Source organism: Pan paniscus, chromosome 8, assembly GCF_029289425.2.
Source record: "Pan paniscus chromosome 8, NHGRI_mPanPan1-v2.0_pri, whole genome shotgun sequence".
NCBI classification, from domain to species: Eukaryota; Metazoa; Chordata; class Mammalia; order Primates; family Hominidae; genus Pan; species Pan paniscus.
Window position 1 is genome coordinate 8,230,126 of NC_073257.2, and position 12,721 is coordinate 8,242,846.

The window sequence follows — 12,721 nt, forward strand, 5'->3', positions numbered from 1 at the left end:
ATGGAAATATCTACACCGCTAAATCTATAAACATGAAAACACTTACACCACCATCTCTATAAGCATGGAAATATTTACACCGCTATCTCTATAAACATAGAAATAACTACACCGCCATCCCTATAAACAAGGAAATATCTACACCGCCATCTGCACATACATGGAAATATCTACACACACATCTGTGTAAACATGGAAATATCCACACTACCATCTGTATAAACTTGGAAATATCTACACTGACATCTGTAGAAAGATGGAAATGACTACAAAGCGATCTGAATAAACATGGGAATTTCTACACCGCTACCTGTATAAACATGGAAATATCTACACCACTATCTGTATCAACATGGAAATAACTACACCGCAATCTGTATAAACATGGAAATATCTACAATGCTATCTCTGTAAACATGGAAATATCTACACAGCTATCTGTGTAAACTTGGAAATATCTACACCGCAATCTGTGTAAATTTGGGAATACCTACACCACAATCTGTGCAAAGATGGAAATATCTACACCGCTATCTCTGTAAACTTGGAAATATCTACACAGCTATCTGTATAAACATGTAAATATCTACAGTGACATCTGTATAAACATGGAAATATCTACAGCGCCATCTGTATAAACATGGAAATATCTACACTGCCATCTGTAAAAACATGGAAATATCTACACAGCCATCTGTATAAACATGGAAATATCTACTCCGCTATCTCTATAAACATGGAAATATCTACACCGTTATCTGTATAAACATGGAAATATCTACAACACTTTCTTTATAAACATGGAAATATCTACACCGCTATCTGTATAAACATGGAAATATATACAATGCTATCTGCGTAAACGTGGAAATATCTACACAGCTATCTGTGTAAACTTGGAAATATCTACACAGCTATCTGTGTAAAAATGGATATATCTACACAGCAATCTGTGCAAAGATGGAAATATCTACACTGCTATCTCTGTAAACATGGAAATATCTACACCGCTATCTGTATAAACATGGAAATATCCAAACCGCAGTCTCTATAAACATGGAAATATCTCCACCGCTATCTGTATAAACATGAAAATATCTACACCGCTATCTGTATAGTCATGGACATATCTAAACCGCAGTCTGTATAAACATGGAAATATCTACCACGGTATGTGTGTAAACATGGAAATATCTACACAGCTATCTGTGTAAACTTGAAAATATCTACACAACTATCTGCGTAAACATGGAAATATCTACATGGCAATCTGTGCAAAGATGGAAATAACTACACCGCTATCTCTGTAAACTTGGAAATATCTACACCGCTACCTGTATAAACATGGAAATATCTACACCGCTGTCTGTATAAACAAGGAAATATCTACACCGCCATCTGTAGAAACACGGAAATATCTACACCACTATCTGTATAAATATGGAAATAACTAAACCGCTATCTCTATAAATATGGAAATACCTACACCGCTTTATCTATAAACATGAAAATATCTACACTGCTATCACTATATACATGGAAATATCTACACCTCCATCTCTATAAACATGAAAATATCTACCCCGCCATCTTCAGAAACATGAATGTATCTACACCGCCATCTGTATAAACATGGAAATATCTACACCACTATCTGTATAAACATGGAAATATCTTCACTTCCATCTGTATAAACATGGAAATATCTACACCGCCATCTGTATAAAGATGGAAATATCTACACCGCAATCTGTATAAATATGGAAATAACTACACCGCTATCTCTATACACATGGAAATATCTACACCGCTATCTGTATAAACATAGAAATAATTACACTGCCATCTGTATAAAGATGGAAATATTTACACCGCGAGCTTTATAAACATGGAAATATCTCACCGCTATCTGTATAAGGATGGAAATACCAACACCGCTATCTGTATAAACATGGAAATACCTACACGGCTATCTCAATAAACATGAAAATACTTACACCACCATCTCTATAAACATGAAAATATTTACACCGCTATCTCTATAAACTAAGAAATAACTATACCGCCATCTCTATGAACATGGAAATATCTACACCGCTATCTGCATAAACATGGAAATATCAACACAGACATCTGTATAAACATGGAAATATCTACACCGCCATCTTCAGAAACATGGATATATCTACACCGCCATCTGTATAAACATGGAAATATCTACACCACTATCTGTATAAACATGGAAATATCTTCACTGCCATCTGGATAAACATGGAAATATCTACACCGCCATCTGTATAAATTTGGAAATATGTACACCGCAATCAGTATAAATATGGAAATACCTACACCGCTATCTCTATAGACATGCAAGGTTCTACACCGCTATCTGTAGAAACATGGAAATATCTACACTGCCATCTGTATAAAGATGGAAATATCTACACCGCGAGCTGTATAAACATGGAAATAGCTACACCGCTATCTGTACAAACATGGAAATACCAACACCGTTATCTGTATAAACATGGAAATATCTACACCACTATCTCTATAAACATGAAAATACTTACACCATCATATCTATAAACATGGAGATATTTACAATGCTATCTCTATAAACATAGAAATAACTACACCGCCATCTCTATAAACATGGAAATATCTACACCGCCATCTTCATAAACATGGAAATATCTAAACAGACATCTGTATAAACATGGAAATATCTACACTGCCGTCTGTATAAACTTGGAAATATCAACACTGACATCTGTAGAAAGATTGAAATGTCTACAAAGCGATCTGTATCAACATGGGAATTTCTACACCGCTACCTGTATAAACATGGAAATACCTACACTGCTATCTGTGTCAACATGGAAATAACTACACCACTATCTGTATAAACATGGAAATAAGTACAATGCTATCTCTGTAAACATGGAAATATCTACACAGCTATCTGTGTAAACTTGGAAATATCTACACCGCTATCTGTGTAAATTTGGCAATACCTACACCGCAATCTATGCAAAGATGGAAATACCTACACCGCTATCTCTGTAAACATGGAAATATCTACACGGCTACCTGTATAAACATGGAAATATCTACACCGCTGTCTGTATAAACAAGGAAATATCTACACCGCCATCTGTAGAAACATGGAAATATCTACACCGCAATCTGAATAAACATGGAAATACCTACACCGCTATCTGTATAAATATGGAAACATCTACACCGCTATCTCTATAAACATGGAAATATCTACACTGCAATCTCTATATTCATGGAAATATCTACACTGCCATCTCTATAAACATGAAAATATCTACATCGCCATCTTCAGAAACTTGGATGTATCTACACCGCCATCTCTATAAACTTGGAAATATCTACACCACTGTCTGTATAAACATGGAAATATCTTCACTTCTATCTGTATAAACATGGAAATATCTACACCGCCATCTGTATAAAGATGGAAATATCTACACCGCAATCTTTATAAATATGGAAATAGCTACACCGCTACCTCTTTAGAAATGTAAATATCTACACCACTATCTGTATAAACATGCAAATATCTACACTGCCATCTGTATAAAGATGGAAATATCTACACCGCTATCTGTATAAACAGGGAAATACCTACACTGCTATCTGTATGAACATGGAAATATCTACACCGCTTTCTGTATGAACATGGAAATATCTACACCGCTATCTGTATAAACATGGAAATATATACAATGCTATCTGCGTAAACATGGAAATATCTACACCGCTATCACTATAAACATGGAAATAACAATACCGTTATCTGTATAAACATGGAAATATCTACACCGCTATCTCTATAAACATGAAAATACTTACACCACCATCTCTATAAGCATGGAAATATTTACACCGCTATCTCTATAAACATAGAAATAACTACACCGCCATCCCTATAAACATGGAAATATCTACATCGCCATCTGCATATACATGGAAATATCTACACACACATCTGTATAAACATGGAAATATCTACACTGCCATCTGTATAAACTTGGAAATATCTACAATGACATCTGTAGAAAGATGGAAATGTCTACAAAGTGATCTGTATAAACATGGGAATTTCTACACCACTACCTGTATAAACATGGAAATATCTACACCACTATCTGTATCAACATGGAAATAACTACACCGCAATCTGTATAAACATGGAAATATCTACAATGCTATATCTGTAAACACGGAAATATCTACACAGCTATCTGTGTAAACTTGGAAATATCTACACCGCAGACTGTGTAATTTGGCAATACCTACACCGCAATCTGTGCAAAGATGGAAAAATGTACACCGATATCTCTGTAAACACGGAAATATCAACACAGCTATCTGTATAAACATGGAAATATCTACAGTGCCATCTGTATAAACATGGAGATATCTACAGCCCCATTTGAAAAACATGGAAATATCTACACTGCCATCTGTACAAACATGGAAATATCTACACAGCCATCTGTATAAACATGGAAATATCTACACCGTTATCTGTATAAACATGGAAATATCTACATCGCTATCTGTATAAACAGGGAAATATATCCACCGCTATCTGTAAACATGGAAATATCTACACCGCTATCTCTATAAACATGGAAATATCTACACCGCTATCTGTATAAACATGGAAATATCTACCACGGTATGTGTGTAAACGTGGAAATATCTACACAGCTATCTGTGTAAACTTGGAAATATCTACACAGCTATCTGCGTAAACATGGAAATATCTACACGGCAATCGGTGCAAAGAAGGAAATAACTACACCGCTATCTCTGTAAACTTGGAAACATCTACACCGCTACCTGTATAAACATGGAAATATATACACCGCTGTCTGTATAAACAAGGAAATATCTACACCGCCATTTGTAGAAACATGGAAATATCTACACCGAAATCTGTATAAACATGGAAATACCTACACCAATATCTGTATAAATATGGAAATATCTACACCGCTGTCTCTATAAACATGGAAATACCTACACCGCTTTCCCTATAAACATGAAAATATCTACACTGCTATCTCTATATACATGGAAATATCTACACCTCCATCTCTATAAACATGAAAATATCTACACCGCCATCTTCAGAAACATGAATGTATCTACACCACCATCTGTATAAACATGGAAATATCTACACCACTATCTGTATAAACATGGAAATATCTTCACTGCCATCTGTATAAATATGGAAATATCTACACCGCCATCTGTATAAAGATGGAAATATCTACACCGCAATCTGTATAAAGATGGAAATAACTACACCACTATCTCTATAGATATGGAAATATCTACACCGCTATCTGTATAAACATGGAAATATCTACACTGACATCTGTGTGTAAAGATGGAAATATCTACACCGCGAGCTGTATAAACATGGAAATAGCTACACCGCTATCTGTACAAACATGGAAATACCAACAACGTTATCTGTATAAACATGGAAATATCTACACCGCTATCTCTATTAACATGAAAATACTTACACCATCATCTCAATAAACATGGAGATATTTACAACGCTATCTCTATAAACGTAGAAATAACTTCACAGCCATCTCTATAAAGATGGAAATATCTACACCGCCATCTTCATAAACATGGAAATATCTACAAAGATATCTGTATAAACATGGAAATATCTACACTGCCGTCTGTATAAATTTGGAAATATCTACACTGACATCTGTAGAAAGATGGAAATGTCTACAAAGCGATCTGTATCAACTTGGGAATTTCTACACCGCTACCTGTATAAAGATGGAAATATCTACACCGCTATCAGTATCAACATGGAAATAACTACACCACAATCTGTATAAACAGGGAAATATGTACAATGCTATCTCTGTAAACATGGAAATATCTACACAGCTGTCTCTATAAACATGGAAATAACTTCACCGCCAACTGTATAAACATAGAAATACCTACAAAGTCATCAGTATAAACATGGAAATATCTACACAGCCATCTGTATATACATGGAAATACCTACACAGCCATGTGTATATACATGGAAATATCTACACCGCTATCTGTACAAACATGGAAATAACTACACCGCTATTAGTATAAACAAGGAAATATCTACACCGTGATCAGTATAAACATGGAAATAACTACACCACCATGTCTATAAACATGGAAATATCTACACCCCTATCTGTATAAACATGGAAATATCCACACCGCTATCTCTATAAACATGGAAAAATCAACACCGCTATCTCTATGAACATGGAAATATCTACACCGCCATCTCTATAAACATGGAAATATCTACACCACGATCATTATAAACATGGAAATATCTACACCGCTATCTGTATAAACATGGAAATATCTCCACTGCTATCTGTATAAACATGGAAATATCTGCACAGCCATCTGTATATACATGGAAATATCTACACCGCTATCTGTATAAACATGGGAATAACTACACCGCTATTTGTATAAACAAGGAAATATCTACACCGCTATCTGTTTAAACATGGAAATATATACACAGACATCTGTTTATACATGGAAATATCTACACCGCTATCTGTATAAACATGCTAATAACTACACCGCTATCTGTATAAATGTGGAAATATTTGCACGGCTCTCCCTATAAACATGGAAATATCAACACCGCGATATGTATAAACATGGAAATATATACACCATGATCTGTATAAACATGGAAATATCTACACCGTGATCTATATAAACATGGAAATATCTACAACGCTATCTCTATAAACATGGAAATATCTACACCGCTATCTGTATAAACATGGAAATATCTATACCGCAGTCTCTATAAACATGGAAATATCTCCACCGCTATCTGTATAAACATGAAAATATCTACACCGCTTTCTGTATAAACATGGACATATCTACACCGCAGTATGTATAAACATGGAAATATCTACAACGCTATGTGTGTAAACATGGAAATATCTACACAGCTATCTGTGTAAACTTGGAAATATCTACACAGCTATCTGCGTAAACATGGAAATATCTACACGGCAATCTGTGCAAAGATGGAAATAACTACACCGCTATCTCTGTAAACATGGAAATATCCACACCGCTACCTGTATAAACATGGAAATATCTACACCGCTGTCTGTATAAACAAGGAAATCTCTACACCACCATCTCTAGAAACATGGAAATATCTACGCCGCAATCTGTATAAACATGGAAATACCTAAACCGCTATCTCTTTAAAAATGGAAATATCTACACCACTATCTCTATATACATGGAAATATCTACACCGGCATCTCTATAAACATGAAAATAACTACACCGCCATCTTCAGAAACATGGATGTATCTACACCGCCATCTCTATAAACTTGGAATTATCAACACCACTATCTGTATAAACATGGAAATATCTTCACTTCTATCTGTATATACATGGAAATATCCACACCGCCATCTGTATAAAGATGGAAATACCTACACCGCAATCTGTATAAATATGGAAATACCTACACCGCTACCTCTATAGACATGTAAATATCTACACCGCAATCTGTATAAACATGGAAATATCTACACTGCCATCTGTATAAAGATGGAAATATCTACACCGCTATCTGTATAAACAGGGAAATAGCTCCACCACTATCTGTATAAACTTGGAAATATCTACACCGCTTTCTGTATAAACATGGAAATATCTACACCGCAATCTGTATAAACATGGAAATATATACAATGCTATCTGCGTAAAGATGGAAATATCTACACCGCTATCTCTATAAACATGGAAATACCAACACCGTTATCTGTATAAAGATGGAAATATCTACACCGCTAAATCTATAAACATGAAATTACTTGCACCACCATCTCTATAAGCATGGAAATATTTACACCGCTATCTCTATAAAGATAGAAATATCTACACCGCCATCCCTATAAACAAGGAAATATCTACACCGCCATCTGCATATACATGGAAATATCTACAAACACATCTGTATAAACATGGAAATATCTACACTGCCATCTGTATAAACTTGGAAATATCTACACTGACATCTGTAGAAAGATGTAAATGTCTACAAAGCGATCTGTATAAACATGGGAATTTCTACACCGCTACCTGTATAAACATCGAAATATCTACACCACTTTCTGTATAAACATGGAAATATCTACACCGCTATCTGTATAAACATGGAAATATATACAATGCTATCTGCGTAAACATGGAAATATCTACACCGCTATCTCTATAAACGTGGAAATAGCGACACCGTTATCTATATGAACATGGAAATATCTACACCGCTAAATCTATAAACATGAAAACACTTACACCACCATCTCTATAAGCATGGAAATATTTACACCGCTATCTCTATAAACATAGAAATAACTACACCGCCATCCCTATAAACAAGGAAATATCTACACCACCATCTGCACATACATGGAAATATCTACACACACATCTGTGTAAACATGGAAATATCCACACTACCATCTGTATAAACTTGGAAATATCTACACTGACATCTGTAGAAAGATGGAAATGACTACAAAGCGATCTGAATAAACATGGGAATTTCTACACCGCTACCTGTATAAACATGGAAATATCTACACCACTATCTGTATCAACATGGAAATAACTACACCGCAATCTGTATAAACATGGAAATATCTACAATGCTATCTCTGTAAACATGGAAATATCTACACAGCTATCTGTGTAAACTTGGAAATATCTACACCGCAATCTGTGTAAATTTGGGAATACCTACACCACAATCTGTGCAAAGATGGAAATATCTACACCGCTATCTCTGTAAACTTGGAAATATCTACACAGCTATCTGTATAAACATGTAAATATCTACAGTGACATCTGTATAAACATGGAAATATGTACAGCGCCATCTGTATAAACATGGAAATATCTACACTGCCATCTGTAAAAACATGGAAATATCTACACAGCCATCTGTATAAACATGGAAATATCTACTCCGCTATCTCTATAAACATGGAAATATCTACACCGTTATCTGTATAAACATGGAAATATCTACAACACTTTCTTTATAAACATGGAAATATCTACACCGCTATCTGTATAAACATGGAAATATATACAATGCTATCTGCGTAAACGTGGAAATATCCACACAGCTATCTGTGTAAACTTGGAAATATCTACACAGCTATCTGTGTAAAAATGGATATATCTACACAGCAATCTGTGCAAAGATGGAAATATCTACACTGCTATCTCTGTAAACATGGAAATATCTACACCGCTATCTGTATAAACATGGAAATATCTAAACCGCAGTCTCTATAAACATGGAAATATCTCCACCGCTATCTGTATAAACATGAAAATATCTACACCGCTATCTGTATAGTCATGGACATATCTAAACCGCAGTCTGTATAAACATGGAAATATCTACCACGGTATGTGTGTAAACATGGAAATATCTACACAGCTATCTGTGTAAACTTGAAAATATCTACACAACTATCTGCGTAAACATGGAAATATCTACATGGCAATCTGTGCAAAGATGGAAATAACTACACCGCTATCTCTGTAAACTTGGAAATATCTACACCGCTACCTGTATAAACATGGAAATATCTACACCGCTGTCTGTATAAACAAGGAAATATCTACACCGCCATCTGTAGAAACACGGAAATATCTACACCACTATCTGTATAAATATGGAAATAACTACACCGCTATCTCTATAAATATGGAAATACCTACACCGCTTTATCTATAAACATGAAAATATCTACACTGCTATCACTATATACATGGAAATATCTACACCTCCATCTCTATAAACATGAAAATATCTACCCCGCCATCTTCAGAATCATGAATGTATCTACACCGCCATCTGTATAAACATGGAAATATCTACACCACTATCTGTATAAACATGGAAATATCTTCACTTCCATCTGTATAAACATGGAAATATCTACACCGCCATCTGTATAAAGATGGAAATATCTACACCGCAATCTGTATAAATATGGAAATAACTACACCGCTATCTCTATACACATGGAAATATCTACACCGCTATCTGTATAAACATGGAAATAATTACACTGCCATCTGTATAAAGATGGAAATATTTACACCGCGAGCTTTATAAACATGGAAATATCTCACCGCTATCTGTATAAGGATGGAAATACCAACACCGCTATCTGTATAAACATGGAAATACCTACACGGCTATCTCAATAAACATGAAAATACTTACACCACCATCTCTATAAACATGAAAATATTTACACCGCTATCTCTATAAACTTAGAAATAACTATACCGCCATCTCTATGAACATGGAAATATCTACACCGCTATCTGCATAAACATGGAAATATCAACACAGACATCTGTATAAACATGGAAATATCTACACCGCCATCTTCAGAAACATGGATATATCTACACCGCCATCTGTATAAACATGGAAATATCTACACCACTATCTGTATAAACATGGAAATATCTTCACTGCCATCTGGATAAACATGGAAATATCTACACCGCCATCTGTATAAATTTGGAAATATGTACACCGCAATCAGTATAAATATGGAAATACCTACACCGCTATCTCTATAGACATGCAAGGTTCTACACCGCTATCTGTAGAAACATGGAAATATCTACACTGCCATCTGTATAAAGATGGAAATATCTACACCGCGAGCTGTATAAACATGGAAATAGCTACACCGCTATCTGTACAAACATGGAAATACCAACACCGTTATCTGTATAAACATGGAAATATCTACACCACTATCTCTATAAACATGAAAATACTTACACCATCATATCTATAAACATGGAGATATTTACAATGCTATCTCTATAAACATAGAAATAACTACACCGCCATCTCTATAAACATGGAAATATCTACACCGCCATCTTCATAAACATGGAAATATCTAAACAGACATCTGTATAAACATGGAAATATCTACACTGCCGTCTGTATAAACTTGGAAATATCAACACTGACATCTGTAGAAAGATTGAAATGTCTACAAAGCGATCTGTATCAACATGGGAATTTCTACACCGCTACCTGTATAAACATGGAAATACCTACACTGCTATCTGTGTCAACATGGAAATAACTACACCACTATCTGTATAAACATGGAAATAAGTACAATGCTATCTCTGTAAACATGGAAATATCTACACAGCTATCTGTGTAAACTTGGAAATATCTACACCGCTATCTGTGTAAATTTGGCAATACCTACACCGCAATCTATGCAAAGATGGAAATACCTACACCGCTATCTCTGTAAACATGGAAATATCTACACGGCTACCTGTATAAACATGGAAATATCTACACCGCTGTCTGTATAAACAAGGAAATATCTACACCGCCATCTGTAGAAACATGGAAATATCTACACCGCAATCTGAATAAACATGGAAATACCTACACCGCTATCTGTATAAATATGGAAACATCTACACCGCTATCTCTATAAACATGGAAATATCTACACTGCAATCTCTATATTCATGGAAATATCTACACTGCCATCTCTATAAACATGAAAATATCTACATCGCCATCTTCAGAAACTTGGATGTATCTACACCGCCATCTCTATAAACTTGGAAATATCTACACCACTGTCTGTATAAACATGGAAATATCTTCACTTCTATCTGTATAAACATGGAAATATCTACACCGCCATCTGTATAAAGATGGAAATATCTACACCGCAATCTTTATAAATATGGAAATAGCTACACCGCTACCTCTTTAGAAATGTAAATATCTACACCACTATCTGTATAAACATGCAAATATCTACACTGCCATCTGTATAAAGATGGAAATATCTACACCGCTATCTGTATAAACAGGGAAATACCTACACTGCTATCTCTATGAACATGGAAATATCTACACCGCTTTCTGTATGAACATGGAAATATCTACACCGCTATCTGTATAAACATGGAAATATATACAATGCTATCTGCGTAAACATGGAAATATCTACACCGCTATCACTATAAACATGGAAATAACAATACCGTTATCTGTATAAACATGGAAATATCTACACCGCTATCTCTATAAACATGAAAATACTTACACCACCATCTCTATAAGCATGGAAATATTTACACCGCTATCTCTATAAACATAGAAATAACTACACCGCCATCCCTATAAACATGGAAATATCTACATCGCCATCTGCATATACATGGAAATATCTACACACACATCTGTATAAACATGGAAATATCTACACTGCCATCTGTATAAACTTGGAAATATCTACAATGACATCTGTAGAAAGATGGAAATGTCTACAAAGTGATCTGTATAAACAAGGGAATTTCTACACCACTACCTGTATAAACATGGAAATATCTACACCACTATCTGTATCAACATGGAAATAACTACACCGCAATCTGTATAAACATGGAAATATCTACAATGCTATATCTGTAAACACGGAAATATCTACACAGCTATCTGTGTAAACTTGGAAATATCTGCACCGCAGACTGTGTAATTTGGCAATACCTACACCGCAAT